The sequence below is a fragment of the Cetorhinus maximus genome, chromosome 22 (assembly GCF_964194155.1).
Source record: "Cetorhinus maximus chromosome 22, sCetMax3.hap1.1, whole genome shotgun sequence".
In the NCBI taxonomy this organism is placed as follows: domain Eukaryota; kingdom Metazoa; phylum Chordata; class Chondrichthyes; order Lamniformes; family Cetorhinidae; genus Cetorhinus; species Cetorhinus maximus.
Genome location: NC_135900.1, coordinates 52,739,105 through 52,755,068, shown reverse-complemented (window position 1 = coordinate 52,755,068; position 15,964 = coordinate 52,739,105).

Below are 15,964 nucleotides of genomic sequence, written 5' to 3'. Positions count from 1 at the left end.
AACATTGCAGATGCCCTAACAATCTCCCAAAGTTCTTCCAATTCAGGAACCACTCCTTACGCTGGGAAAATTGTGCATTCCACTCTGCTATTTAAAGAAAGGTAGGGGACGGTGGTGGGAAACTAAAGAATTCTAGACCAGTTAGCCTAACATCTTTTATCCTGCAAGGATAGAACAGGATACTTTCTAAATGGTTAAAGCTAGAAACAGAGGTGGTCCAAAGAGACTTGCATGCATACAGATAATTAAAATGTGCTGAACAGGTACAGAAAATATTCAAAAAGGCCACTGGAATGCTAGCCTTTATAATTTACAGGACTGGAATGTAATGGGATAGAAGTTATATTTCAAGCTATTGGCCTTGGAGGGCGTTCCATGTAGATTTACTGGGATTAAACCAGGATTCGAAGGGTTAATTTATGAAGCAAGATTACACAAACTAGGGTTTTATTCCCCGGAATTCAGAAGATCAAGGGCTGATTTGACTGACATTTTCAAGACATTAAGGGGAACTGATAGGGTAGAAAAACTTTCTGCAGGTTGGGTGGCCAAGGACTCTCTAAAAAAAATTAGAGCTAGGCCTTCAAGAGTGAAATTAGAAAATACTTCTACACAAAGGGTGTTGGAAGTTTGGATTTTTCTTCTGTAAACAACAATTGATGCTAGATTAATTAGTTTAAAATCCTGAGGTTGGTAGATTTTTGTTATCCAAAGATATTTAGGGATATGGGACAAAGGCAGATATACGGGGTTAGGTCACAGATCAGCCATGATCTCATTGAACGGCGTAAAAGGCTTGAGCTGCTAACTTGTCTACTCTTTCTATCTTCCAATGGTGAGGCTTTGGCTGCTGTTTGTCTTCTTGTGGCCGAACCAATAATACAATGAATGATCCAATGACTAACTTCACATTGTATCCACTGACTACTTATAAGGAACGGATGGTTACAGAGAACAAAAAATTGGTGTGAGCACAAGAAACTGAGGTAAACAAAATGCTTTCAAGAAGTAACAATGGGAATGGCATCTTAGAAAAACAAGGGACAGAATTGTGATACTTAAAGCTAAACCTGATACTTTGAAGAGAGCCTGAGAAGTTTGGCTGAGAGTCAACAGACGCCATATTATAAATAAGAACTCAGTCAGATCTGAGAAATGGCCTAAGGCTTTTAACCAAGGTTCAATTACGGAACAGGACAAGGATTTTCTATAAACTATTGACTGATTTAGCAATAAGTTACAGTTGTCTGAAAAATTTAGCGTTAAAAGTTTAACATGAACCATCAGCCAAATTTAGTGATATGATGCATAACTTGTTTTTTCATTGTAATTTGCAAATTAAATGCTTGATATAGTTAATGGTGTTTGAATTAGTGTGCAGTATTCTGAGACAATGACTGAAGTTAATAAATTAATCCCTAGTAATTCTGATAAACCTAATCGGGTGTCAGTCAGGAAAAAATGCTACAATGTTTAGGTAATGAGCTGAACTTGAAACTATAATACTTTTAACAATTAAAATGAATTCATGATCATACTTGGCAGAATTAAATTCAGAAACATTTCTTCTAGATATACATGGAGAAGATAATAGATATCTACTAATCAGTAGAGAGAGAGTTGATCTCCGCTGTACTATTCTTCTGTGTTTTACGATCAGTTATGAGATCAGTGACATATGTAAGTTGTGGTGTACCATTTTTACAATCAAGGATAGTGCCTATTGAAACCATCCAGTGATGAGAATGAACATTGTGTGGTTCTGGTAGAAAGTGTCTGTTCCAACTGGGATTGTGTCCTTGACCACAATGGCTGCGAGACACAAGCAGACATGTTGTACAGTGGTTTTGCATTATCTTTACTTCCAGTTCTAGAAGAGAATATTACTTAAAGCCAAGTGGAAGAAAATGAGAGTGCATAACCCATTTTTCCTCATGTCTGCTGTTTTTCTCTGCAATAACATTATTTTCAAGACATTGGTTTTCACAAAACAAGTGAACAGAATCATTGAATTCAATACAAGAGAAGAATGTGACTTAATCAGCCACTGCAGCCATGTTCTTTTTCCAACATTGAAGCTGACTTTGACTATCTGCAGGACTCACTTTCAGCCATTTTTGCTGGATAATCAGCAGTGCTGAGCTAAGTGGCGACTGAAACCAATTAAATCAACACAGACCAGGGAATGAGGCTGGCATCCATCTACCTGTACTTATCAATTCATTGGTTGTAATTATATTTTAATACATATAGGCTAGAATAACCAAGTGGTGTTGAAGTTTATTAACGTGATGACTAAATGAACAGTACTCTCTGTTTTCCATTCTTGACATCAGTGAATTAAGTAATCACATGCATTATTTTGTCCTTTTTATAGTTCACTAATATTTTCATCACTTCCATTTGTGAATCTAATATTTCCTTTTAGGTTTTGATGGAATATACATTGGGTGAAAAGTTTCTGTTTACTCACTTCAAGCATTATGTGGTCCAATTATGTGTAATTTCATTAACCTGTATGCACTTGCAGTAAACTGTATACCATCATTGCAGTGAGGCATTGACAATGAAGGAGCTACTATTGGTTAGCCTAGTATCTCACGGTTAACTATAATTTTCAAGTGTATCCTGCATCCTGTATGTTTGAAACATGTCGAGTATAGATCCTTTATATTTGAAACGTACCAGTGTTGCAATTTATGCTTTCTGTATGGTACATGCACCAGACTACGTCTACAGTCATGTCCATTATTGATAATTTCACTTGACTTCTATCCCTTTTAAGACAAACTAAATAAATTTGAATTGTTAATGGTAAAGATTACTATATATTGAATATGATATCCTGCACTTGCAAAGAAGTTATACAGTTAAATTGTTCCACATAAAGTTTCACTTGATACTGACATAATTACATTGCAGACAGCAGTACAATTCAGCTGGATTTCTTTTGTTTTGATAACTTTAATTAAACCCTAATTATATCCGCTATTAAAAAAAATCTTATTGTAATGAAATGAGTATAATGTACTCTTTTCCAAAGTCACTTAATTCAAATAAAAATTCAACTTTTTTATCACAAAATTCATACTTCACTTTATTTGCATTGCTTAATTAAATTTAAACAAGTTTAAATTATCAGGAGTAAACTAATCACCAAAATAGAACCTGCACTCTAATAGTCTGATACAGTTGACTTATTTATGCAAATTTGTTAATCACTAATTAAGTGATAAGCAGAAATCACAATGAATCACAAGTACAGAAGAGTGAATGCACAACGTATTGAACATAGGAATAATCACTTGGTAACCATAATCACTCGATAATTAAACAAAGTTTGTTTTCTTATTAAATTCTGGCCCCTCTGTTCACATATACATATATACACATGATATTCACTTATTTATGCATTCGTGTGTATGTGTGTGCGTATATATATATATATATATAAAATACAAAAATATAAGCGCAGATATGCACTGTGAGCACAGAGCTTGGTGAAGACGGAATTAGGTGAATTTGCTAAATGGAATGATGGGAATTTGGTGAGAGCCCAAAACATCTGGGGAGACTGAAACTGGTTGAAACCGTATAAAAGAACATAGACTCATCCGAGCTCAGATGACGATCCCAGTAGTGCAGCATAGACAGGCTGAAGAAGATGGAAGCTAGATCCAGCATCTGAGAATAGGCAAAAATACAGTTGCTGCAGCTGTTTCTGTTTCTGTTACTTGAAGATAACATTGGTGGAACTGCACCATCCAGATCATCATAAGCAAAGAGTTTAGGAGGTTCTGCAGACATGTGCCATTTTTTGGTGAAGACTGTGCCCATGGAACTTGGGTCGGTTGTGCGCTGCTGTCGGCTGGGGATCAGGCTAAATCCTAGACGAAGAGCTGGAATTCTTTGTGAGGAGGACAGAGTTTTGAAGAACTTTGTGACTGAGTTTGATGATTTGTATGTTGAGTGGACGGCTGAGCCGATTTGTAAGATATGTCTTAGTCGTACCTGCCCATTTTATGCGTAAATGTTTATAATCAACCTCAATTTGCCTGTTAATTCAGGTTTAACGTGATTCTGGATTTTAGAGTATATGTGCTTACTCGATAGTATTTAGTATTTGCTTTGTTTGACTCTTGTATAGTAAAAAAATTTTTGTTTTAAACCGTGGAAACTTGTGGCTTCATTCTTTCAGTAAATAACGGGGATTTTGGATTTCTTTTTTATAAAAAGTTACTGGTCTTGACTGAGATCATTACAAAGGCAGTAACAGTTAACAGTCAAAATAACTTACAAAACTGTAATTATCTAGATCTAAGTGGATAACAGAATTGAGTATTGCATAGGATCACATAGGACATATGGCACAGAAACAGGCTATTCAGCCTAAACAGTCCATGCTGGCATTTTTACTGCACTTTTGCCTCAAATCCTGTTGTAATCCTCTATTTGCTCATCTTCCCCTTAATTGCATCTATACAAGTTGTTTCAATCATCCCCTGTGGTTTCAAATTCCTATCACTCTTTGGACAAAGAAGTGCAGGGTGCCAACATTAAAGGGATCCATCTGCAGGAGCTCGAACTGAACCTTAGGTTTTCTGAGACTGAAGGAGTGACTGGAGTCACTGCATGGCATAGCCTGAGAATTTTCTAGACTGCATATTTTTGGAGGTTAGTTAAGTGGGTGGCTATCTGGCAGGATAGGAAAAGACAAGGCAGTGCAAGATTCCTCTGGAAGTGTGGCACACTCAAACCAGTTTTTAGTATTAACTACAGGTGAGGATGATGAAACCTTAGGGAAGTGTAGATCACGTTACAACTAACTGGGAAGCACAGGAAGGTTTCAAAGAGGCGATAGTTCTAGTTCAAAGATGATTTGCATGAGATTGGGGGAGGGGGAAGTGGTGGTGGCGGAGGGAAGTGCAGCCAAAGCAAGAGTGTGCTGGATGACTAAAGATGTGGAGATTAAAATGAAATAGAAAAAGGAATCTTATGGTAAATGTTGAGTTCATGGGCTGAATTTTTTTTGTCTTGATATGAAGGCAAGCATGGATGCAAAAATGGCCACATAGTTTAATTTTGTAGGAAGTCTGATTTTCCTCCACAGCCTGTCAAGTCCATAAGACATGAAAGAAATCATAAACTTTAAATCAAACCTTAATTACTGCTTATTTAACAATGGACTTGGCTGAACCAAAAAGAGACTGCTGCAAGTCACATGATATGCAAGTTGGCTACAGTTATGGAAAGTTCGAACAGTAATTACAGGACAAAGCTCAATCCTCATTGAATTTTTTAAAAATTGTTCCAGGCATGTGGGCTTCGCTGGCTAGGCCAGCACTTATTGCCCATCCCTAATTGCCTTTGAGAAGGTGGCAGTGAGCTGCTTTCTTGAATCACTGCAGTCCATATGGTGTAGGTACACCTAAGTGCTGTTAGGGAGGGTGTTCCAGCATTTTGACCAAGCAACAGTGAAGGAATTGTGATATATTTCCAAGTCAAGGTGGTGAGTGGCTTGGATGGGAACTCCCATGTATCGCTGCCCTTGTTTTTCTGAATGGTAGTGGTCGTACATTTGGAAGATGCTGTCCAAGGTGTCTTGGTGAGTTTCTGCAGTGCATCTTGTAGATGGCGCATACTGCTCCTACTGTGTCGGTGGTGGAGAGTGTGAATGTTTGTGGATGGGGTGTCAATCAAGCGGGCTGCTTTGTCCTGGATGGTGTCAAGCTTCTTGAGTGTTGTTGGAGTTGCACTCATCCAGGCAAGGGGAAAGTATTCCATCACACTCCTGACTTGTGCCTAGCGTTGTGTGGACTCATTACTATCAATGGAAAAGGGAGCAGCAGATGGCCTGTCTCCCCAGCCTGAACTTATAACTAAGAATGTGAGCCATTGAAACTCATTATACCTGCAGCAGTGCAAATAGCCACCATCTTTCTCCTAAGGTGAACAATGGATTTTGACCAGGGACATAGAAACTGATTGTTAACCTGAAACTGACTCATCAATGGGTAACACCACATGACCTAAACTCCTTTGGCCTTTGGAAAGTTTTAATGTTACATTCCTGGACTCCTAGGGAAGTCTGTTTTTAACACCCAGCGCACCTACACCAAAGCAGGACTCCAGGCTGGCAATCAAGTCTAAACCCTGAAGCCTGGTTCTCTGGAAGATTCCTGCCATCACCTGTAGAGCAGATGAAGTCCCTGTATACCAATTTCATCTTGCTGCGTCATCACCAACTTTGAAGGACTTCAGCAACTCCTGCTTTCAGCTAGCTGAACCCACCTGAGCTTTCATTCCAACGTGAAGGAGCCATCACTGGACACTGAATTCTGGACTCTAACATTCAAATTAATTAATATTCCTATTTTTGTTTTTTTTTCTAAGTTATTTGTAGTAATAAAATTATTTTCTCTCCTGTGTGCATGTGCGTGTAGTTGTGATGACCATCCTCCAGGTTTGAATGTATGAATAAACAAAACTCCTGATTTAACCCTAAAGAGAGTTTGCTGCGAATCACTTTAAAGCTTACTTCACAAAAATGGTTTGGGAAAACACGCCACAGTCTATTTCAAAAATTAAAACAGATGGAAAAAAAATAAAGGAGTTCAGTTTGCCTCTCTCCCCTGTACGTAACAATTCCAAGCTCAATGTCATTTATTCCCTGGCCTTTTTTTGCGAGTGGTGAATAACTTGTGTACCACTGTGGTTGGTTTCCCCATTTGAAATAGAGGACTAAAATCAGATTTCTTGCCACACATCATCTTCGTCTGGTGGTGCCAGGTTTTGGAAGCCCATTAAAAGCACACCAGGTTTGAGAGTTTGTGAAGAAAATGGAAAACCTGTTGAGTATGGAACATTCTGAAAAGTAAGTGTAAAGTGTTTTCACACTTTCAAATGTCACTATTAGGCACTGTGTTGCAATGTAGATTTTTTTAAGGCAGTGATTCATCATAGGAATCTGTCCTATAAAGGTAAGTTGACCCTTACATATATTTGTTCATATGCATTTCAGTGCTTTGCCAATGGAGAAAGTGTCATAATGCTGCATAAAATGTTACCAAATGTCCTGTCAGCTTATGTGTCATCTTTTCAACTGTAATCTAAATGGCTCTAGCTGATTTTTAAAAATCTGCTTTTGACATTTGGAAAAAAAATACATTTGAACAAAATCTAATCACCTGCTCCCTTAGATTGATTGACAGGCACTCTGCTTTGAAATTGAAGTGAGCCCCTTCTGTTCTTTCCTCCCCAGAGAGTAGTCTACTGTTTGGACAGCTGTGGCCATTCTGAATGTTTGGTTGGGTTTCAGGCACTAATAGGTTTCAGCACAGTAGGTATTCTATTCATCACAGAATAAATGACAGTTTCAAGAATTTATAATAACAGATGTGGTTTCTAGTTTGTTGACACAAACTCATAGGACTACTAATTTTCTTTTCACGTGGCAGAAGGCATTTTTTCTCAGTATCAATGGTATGGAGGCTTTTGTTAGATGGTGAGGTTTATTTTTCCCACCCCTAACCTAACAAAGAATGAAAAATATTTTTCATTGATGTTACATGGAATCTGAGGATTGCGCATAATGAATACTGGGTGAGTGGCTATAGAGGCTACTTGGGTAGGCATAGACATGGCATGGGTGATTTGAGGAGCATGGAAGATACATGGGTGATCTGAGGGGCATTGGCTGGTATGGGGGTGAGGGAGAGGTTTACGAGCCTTTAAACATTGTTGGGAGCTGGGATACTGTGTTGAAGAACCGGGGCTAGCTTTCTGACCAGCTCATCTCTGCACCCACAAATCTCTCACATTTCAGTATAGCTTGCAAACTGCACTGCAAACCTGCTCCAGTGTGAAAAGACAGGAATGGCATGTGAAGCCACACGTCAGGTGAAGTCACACATGTTAGGTGCACATTTAGGTGCAAAAGTGCACAGGTGGGGTTTTCCTGAACCCAGAAGAAAACTTAGTAGATAACCATACTGAAAAGAAAACTATAAGGGTGAACTGAAAAAAGAAATAAAAGAGGGGAAGAGTATATGAGAATAGAGAGATCGCTTGACTAAAATGAAACCCAAGCTCTTCTGTAAATGTATAAATAGTAAAAGGATAGACGAAGGATGGGGGCCAATTTGGGACCAAAATAGGGATCTTGGGGAGACAGAGGTACTAAAAGTATATTGACATTGACAGCAGCTTCTTCAGTGACAGCAGATACACAGTAAGAGAGTAGATGGTACATAAGTGTGTTAGGATAAAATAAACAGAGGAGATGCGTGAAAAGTTGGCAACATCCAAAGTTGAAAAGCTGCCCAGTCCAGATGGATGCATCCTAGTTTTCTGAGGGAAGTGTGGATGGAAATTGTGGAGGCTTTGGCTCCTCCTTGGGTATGGGAGGGTGCCAGAGGACTGGAAGATTTCAGGTTTTACACTCCACTTCAAAAAGGAAGGAATAAGCCTAGGAATTACAGGCCATTCAGCCAACATTAGTGTAGGGAAACTCTCAAATGTTAAATCTGGGGTGAAATTAATTGCTGCTTGGAAAATGATGGGTTCATAAATGAAAACCAGCACAGATTTGCTAAAGGCAAATCATGTTTGACTAACTTGGTTGAGTTCTGTTGAGGTAAAAACAATGACTCGAGTCTTTAAGCTGTGAGTAATCTAGGACTTTTATTTACAAGGACACAGCCTGGTTCAACAGGGTCTCTCTTTCCCTCTCTGATACAAAGGTTGTGTAACATATTTATATCTTTTAGTTATCGCACTTCACTATATTGCCCTGTACAACCTCCAGTTACATACCTAATGAGCAGAATTATTCCAAGCTGCAGATGTCTCTTATTATCTCACTGGGAGGCTGGGAAATGCCTCGGTTCTAACACCTCCCAGTCTGTGCTCTTATCACCCTAACATTTGTTTACCCATCCTGTGAAGGTCGTTAAGTTTTATGACTTGTGATTGTTAGTTGGGTTCCCACAATACCATACCCATCATGCCTGTGTTGGCTATATTTCCCATCATGCTTAGAAAGAGCTCTCATAACATTTGTCTATTCTAAAGTTATTAATCCATGCCCATCTTAATCAGTTACCCCACTTCAGTTCTTTAAAGTAACCCGGAGGGTGGAAGAGGTCATAATAAAGATGGCAGGTTAGGCGATGTGCTGTGACTGCAGAATGTGGGAGTTCCTGGATACTGGGTGATCAGGGGAAAATATGCCAGCAACTTGAGGGGCTTTGCTCAGTCATTGAGCTGGAGGCTGAGCTGCAGAAATTGCTATGCGTTGGGGAGAGCAAAAGTTATCTTGAGAGGCAGTGACATCCCTTAGGATAGGCTCTTCTGATTTGGTCAGGGACAGGAGGGTGTGCCTGCAAGTGAGGCAGATCTTGGGGACCCAGAAGGTAGAAGTGGAGGACCCTTTGCAATTGTCCAACAGTTTTGAGGCTCTTACAGCCTGCATGGATGAAAGTGGTGCCTGCAAGGTGGATGAGCAAACTAACCATGGCACTATGGTACCGGAGTCATTCCTGACAGGAGTCAGGTGGGCGTTAATAGAAATGTAGTGATAGTTGAGGACAGTACAGCCAGGAGGACAGCTCTCTGCAGCTGAGAGCGGTAGTCTAGATGGCTGCGTCTGCCCAGTGCCAGGGTTTGGGACATCTACTCTGGGCTGGATAGGAACTTGTTGTGGGAGGGGGAGGATCCAGTGGTCTACGTAGGTACCAATGACATAGCTAGAATTAGGAAAGACGTTCTGCTGAGGATGTATGAGCAGCTGGGGGCTAAATTAAACAGCAGAATCTCAAAGGCAATAGTCTGTGGATTACTACCTGAGCAATGAACAAATTAGAGTAGGGTAAATCAGATTAGAGAATTAAATGTGTGGCTCAAAGATTGGTGTGTGAGAAATGGGTTTTGATTCAAGGGGCTCTGGCACCAGTATTGTGGAAAGTGGGAGCTGTACTGTTGGGATGACCTTCACCTGAACCATGCTAGGATGAGTGTTCTGGCAAGTCATATAACAAGGGCAGTAGAGAGGGCTTTAATGTAAATAGTGGAAGCAAGGGATCAAGTTTGTGAAGATGTGATAAATTAAAGAGAGAAGACAAGGCAAAAGAGCGAGGTAATAATAAGGAAAATGATGATCAGAGCTTGGCAGGAAGGGACAGGGTGTATAAGAAGAGTGCAACAACAGATAAGGCTACAAAAAAAGTAAAAATACAGAACTAAAGGCTTTGTATTTGAATGCATGTAGCATTCATTACAAAACAGATGAATTGACAGCACAAATAGAAATAATGGCTGCAGGATGACAAAGACTGGGACTTAAATATACAATGGTATGTGACATTTAGGAAGGACAGGAAGCTAGGAAAAGGTGGAGGGATTGCTCTGTTAATTAAGAATGACTTTGACACAATAGAGAGATATGAACTTAGTTCTGTAGATACAAGGTGTAGAATCAGCTTGGGTAGAGATAGTAAAGTAAAAATAGTAAAGGTAAGAAGGCACTTGTGGGAGTGGTTTATACACACTAACCCCCCCACCCCCACCCCACCCCAAACAGTAACCACACTGTAAATGAGGTATACAGGAAGAAATAATGAGGGCTTGTGAGAAAGGTGCAGTGATTATCAGGGGTGATTTTAACTTATATATAAATTGGACAAATCAGAGTGACAAAGATAGCCTGGATGATGAGTTCATAGTGTTTTCAGAACAGTTTTTTAGAGCAGCACGTTTTAGCATCAGAGAGCGGGCTATACTAGATCTGATAATGAGACAGGATTAATTAATGACATCATCATGAAGGTGCCCTTAGGTAGCAGTAATCATAACATGATTGAATTTTACATTGTTTGAGGGTGAGAGGAGTGGATCTAAGACTAGTGTTTTAAGCTTTTATTAAGGGCAATTATGAGGGCATGAAGAATGAGCTCACTAAAGTAAACTTGAAAATTAAGTTAAGGGATAGGTCAGTAAAGATGCAGTGACAGGCATTTAAGCAGATATTTCAGAATAGCCAGAAAAGATAGAGTCTTTCTTTCTCACTGAATGTAAGGGAAGCACACAACATCTGTGGCTAACTAAAGAAGTTAAAGATAGTACCACATTAAAAGAAAAAGCATATAATTCTACAAAGATGAGCTGAAGGTCAGAGATTAGACAGAATATAAAGAACAGCAAAGACTGACTAAAAGATTAATAAGGAGGATGAAATGAGAAAGCTAGCTAGAAATATAAAAACAGATAGTAAGAGTTTCTACAGTTATTTGAAAAGGAAAGTAAGTAAAGTGGACATTGGTCCTCCAGAGAGTGAGAATGGGGAATTAATAATGGAAAGTAAGGAAATAGTGGATGAATTGGACAGATATTTTGCATCTGTCTTCAATGTGGGGGATACAAGTGACATCCCAGAAATAATTGTGATTCAGAAGGTGAGGAGGGAGGAACTTAAAACAATTACAATCACCAGGAAAATGGGTACTAAGAAAACCATTAGAACTGAAAGCTGACAAGTCCTGAGGTCCTGATGGACTTCATCCTAGGGTCTTAAAAAAAGTGGTCGCTGAGATAGTAGATGAATTGCTTTTAATTTTCCAAAATTCCCTAGATTCCAGCAAGGTCCCATCAGATTGGAAAATAGTGATTGCGACTCAAGAAAGGAAGGAGATGGAAAGCGGGAATTTACAGGCCAGTTAGCTTAACATCTGTCATAGGGCATAGGAGGTTATAGCAGGGCACATAGAAAATCTCAATGCAATCAAGCAGAGTCAACATGGTTTTGTGAAGGTGAAATCCTGTTTGACTAATTTATTGGAGTTCTTTGAGGAAGTAACAAGCAACACGGATAAATGGGAACCTGTGGATGTGTTGTACATAGATTTCCAGAAGGTATTTGACCAGTACCACATCAAAGGCTTCTACACAAAATAAGGGCTCATGATCTAGGGAAGGGCTCATGGTCTAGGGGATAGCATACTAGCACAGATAGAGGATTGGTTAGCTAACAGGAAGCAGAGAGTAGGGATAAATGAGTCTTTTTTGTGTTGGCAAGAATGGAGTGCTACAGGTATCAGTGCTGGGGCCTCAACTATTTACAATTTATATCAATGACTTAAATGATGGGACTGAATGTATGGTAGCTAAATTTACTGATGACATAAAGATAGGTAGGAAAGTAAGCTATGAAGTGGGACATAATAAGTCTGAAAAAGGTCATAGATAAGTTGAGCGGGCAAAAATTTGGTGGATGGAGTATAATGTGGGAAAATGTGAACTTGTCCACTTTGGCACAAAGAAGGGTAAAGCAACATGTTATTTAAATAGAGAGAGAATGCAGAACTCTGTAGTACAGAGGGACCTAGGTGTCCTGGTACACGTATCAGGAAAAGTTGGTATGCGGGTACAGCAAGTGATTCGGAAGACAAATGGAAAATTGTTGTTTATTGCAAGGGGAATGGAATATAAACATAGGGAAGTGTTATGCTACAGCTGTACAGGATTTTAGTGAGACCACATCTTGAGCATAGTGGACAGTTTTTGTTTCCTTATTTAAGAAGGGACGTAAATGCATTGGCAGATCAGGGGGGAGTTCCCTCTACTGATGGGACCATCATCACCACCTTCAACATCTCTTTGTCCTTTTGTCTGTGACATCTTTTGGTTATCTCCACTTATCACTGGCCCTCTATCCAGCTCTACCTGTCCCACCACCCCCCCTTAAACCAGCTTATATTTCACCTCTATTCTATTTTTACTTAGTTCTGTTGAAGGGTCATTCGGACTCGAAACGTTAACTGTGTTCCTCTCCGCAGATGCTGCCAGACCTGCTGAGTTTTTCCAGGTATTTTTGTTTTTATTTTGTCCCTCTACTGATACCTGGGATGGGGGAGGGTTATCTTACGAGGAAATGTTAGACAGGCTGGGCCTGTAACCATTGTAATTTAGATGATTGAGAGTTGAAACATATAAGATTGTGAGGGGACTCAACAGGGTGGATGCTTAAAAGATGTTTCCCCTCCTAGGAGAGACTAGAACTAAGAGGATACAGTTTAAAAATAAGCAGTCTCTTAATATGGGGATGCAAAAAAAAATTTCTGTAAGAGGATCATGAATCTTTGGAACTCTCTTCCCTAGAGATCGGTGGAGGCAGGGTCAATGAATATTTTTAAGGCAGAAGTAGATAGGTTCTTGACTAGCAAGGGAGTCAAAGGATATCAGGGGTGGGCAGAATGTGGAGTTGAGGACACAATCAGGTCAGCCATGATCTAATTGAACAGCAGAGCAGGCTTGAGGGACCGAATGGCCTACTCCTCTTAATTCATATGTTCGAATGTAGTTGGTGTATATGAACTTTCAAAAGGTATGTGTACACCACATAATATATGTGCCACATAATAGTCTTGTTAGTAAAATTGAAACCCATGCACTTGAAGGGGCAGTGGCTTGTAGCTATTCCTACCAGGTGGTCTGCTGTCATGGTATGTCACACTTTTCTATTTTGCGCCATCCACAGACATACATTGTAGCTCATCTGCAACAGCTGTGACATCTGTCATCCACCTATGCCAAGGTCGTCGACCCTTTCTACTGCCCTCCACCTTGTCCTCCAGAAGAGATCTCTGTAGCTTATGCTTCCATTTGCTATGACCACAGCTGGTGTTATTTGCTGAGCAATCAAAATCCCGAGGGAAACTTGTCTTACTGATCATAACCTTTTTTCCTTAAATTTTGAAAACGAGAGTCAGAGAAAGAACTATTGATCCCAGAACCATAGAATTCCAGTAACACTTTTAGGATTTATTAACAAGAAGAAAAACTTAAGCACATAAGATTAAAATTATACAGCTGAAACAGCCCCACAAACCTTCCCCACCCCCACCCCTCCCCTCCCCCCACCACCACCACCACCCCAACCCCACAAAAAAAACGGTCAGAACACACAAGTAAACTACTTGGCAACACCTTCCTTATAGATTTTAACTATAAAAATCCAGTAATATTACCCCAAGGCAAGCTGCTGTCACTTTAGTAAAGGTATACCACACAATTTCTCACTCTCTTCCACTCTGCTGTGGAAATCCAAAAGAAAGTTCAGAAAACAAACTGCTTTCTGACACAAACACTTTTCTGGCTTGAAACCCAATGGCTACTTCAAATTCACAACTTTCACACCTTCTCCCAGCACTGATCTGGTCTCAGAGCATCTCCCCCACACAGCCACACCAACTCAGCTCAACATCTTAAATATCCTCTTACCCTTTCATCTTGTCCTAAGCACCCCTTTGAACTCAACTTTTCCAAAATATAAAAATCTTTAATGGTTTCCTATTGCCTCCACTTTCGGGTCAAATAAAATTGAATAACAACAACCTTCCCTTCATTTATTTATGAAACCTTTGTAAGTTGCAAAAGTTCCTTGTCACTTATAAACTCCCTTTTGAAATTTAACAGCTGAAAAGTCAAGTCCCTACTTATAATGAAAATTTCAAACCTAACCTATTTACTTGAAATCCAACCTCACCACAGCCTCTCATTACAAATGTAAGCATCTAGCACCTTTACCTTTCATCCCTCAGCTCCCACAGACAAACGGTCTTTACTAACCTTCCCCCAGTTTAATTAATCGTGGACACGCACACACAAGCACAGCCTTTTTTACAGAATACTGCCATTTTCCCCAAAATATTTTTTAAAAAATCAATCTTCACACATCACACTCATGAACAATGAGTTCCAAGTCATTACCACTCGTTGTGTAAAAGGTTGTTCCTCACATTCCGCCTACATCTCTAATGCTTGTATAAGCAACTAATGGGATCAGTTTTTCCACGTCAATATTATCTAAGCCTGTTATAATCTTGTCCACCTCTACATACGTTGTGATAAATATACACATATCTTTTGATAGTCCATGTACACATCAACTGCCCTGACCTCATCCAAATCTAACAAATCTCCCCTCATTCTCCTTTGATCCAAAGAAAACAACCCCAGCATTTCCAACCTAACCTTGTAACTAAAACCTCCCAGCCCTCGAAACATTTTGATAAATTTTCTCTGCACCCTCTTAAGGATCTTCACATCTTTCCTTAAAGTGTGGTGACCAGAACTGGAAACAATAGGGGGTCTAACCAGAACTTTATAAAGGTTCAGAATAACTTCCCTGCTTTTGTACTGATGCCTTTATTTATGTAGCCCAAGATCCTACAGGCTTTGCTAACTGCTCTCTCAACATGTCCTGCCACCATTAAAGATTGATGCACATACACCCCCAAAGTCCCTCTGCTCCTGCACACTCTTTAGAATGGTGCCATTAAGTCTATATTGCCTCTCCTTATTCCATGTGCCAAAATTCATCACCTCACATTTCTCTGCATTAAAGTCCATTTGTCACTTGTCTGCCCATTCTGCTATCCTATGTCCTATTGCAGGCAATTCATATTATCCACAAGTTTTGAAGGCAAATTTTGAAATTTTACTCTGTAATACTTATGATACAGTGATCACTCTTATCCAAATGTTCCCCCACAGACACTTGGCCCACCTGATTTCCCAGCACCAGATCCAGCAATGCCTCCTATCTCTGAAGAAGAGTCATATGAACTTGAAATGTTAACTGTCTTTCTCTCCAAATGCTGTCAGACATGCAGAGTTTTTCCAGCAGTTTTGTTTTTGTTTCAGATTTCCAGCATCCGCAGTATTTTGCCTTTATGCCTCTTATCTAGTAGGGCTGAGAACATGCTGATCAAAGAAATTCTCCTGAACACATTTCCTCCTTACACTCTACTCCATTGTTTATGCCAATCAAAATATTTGGGTAATTCAACTCCCCCAGTATCACCCCTCTACTGTTCTTACACATCTCTGATTCCCTAGAGATTTGTTCTTCTATCTCTCTCTTACAGAATAGGTCAAGAAATGTGGTCTTACCAATTTTGCTTATCAA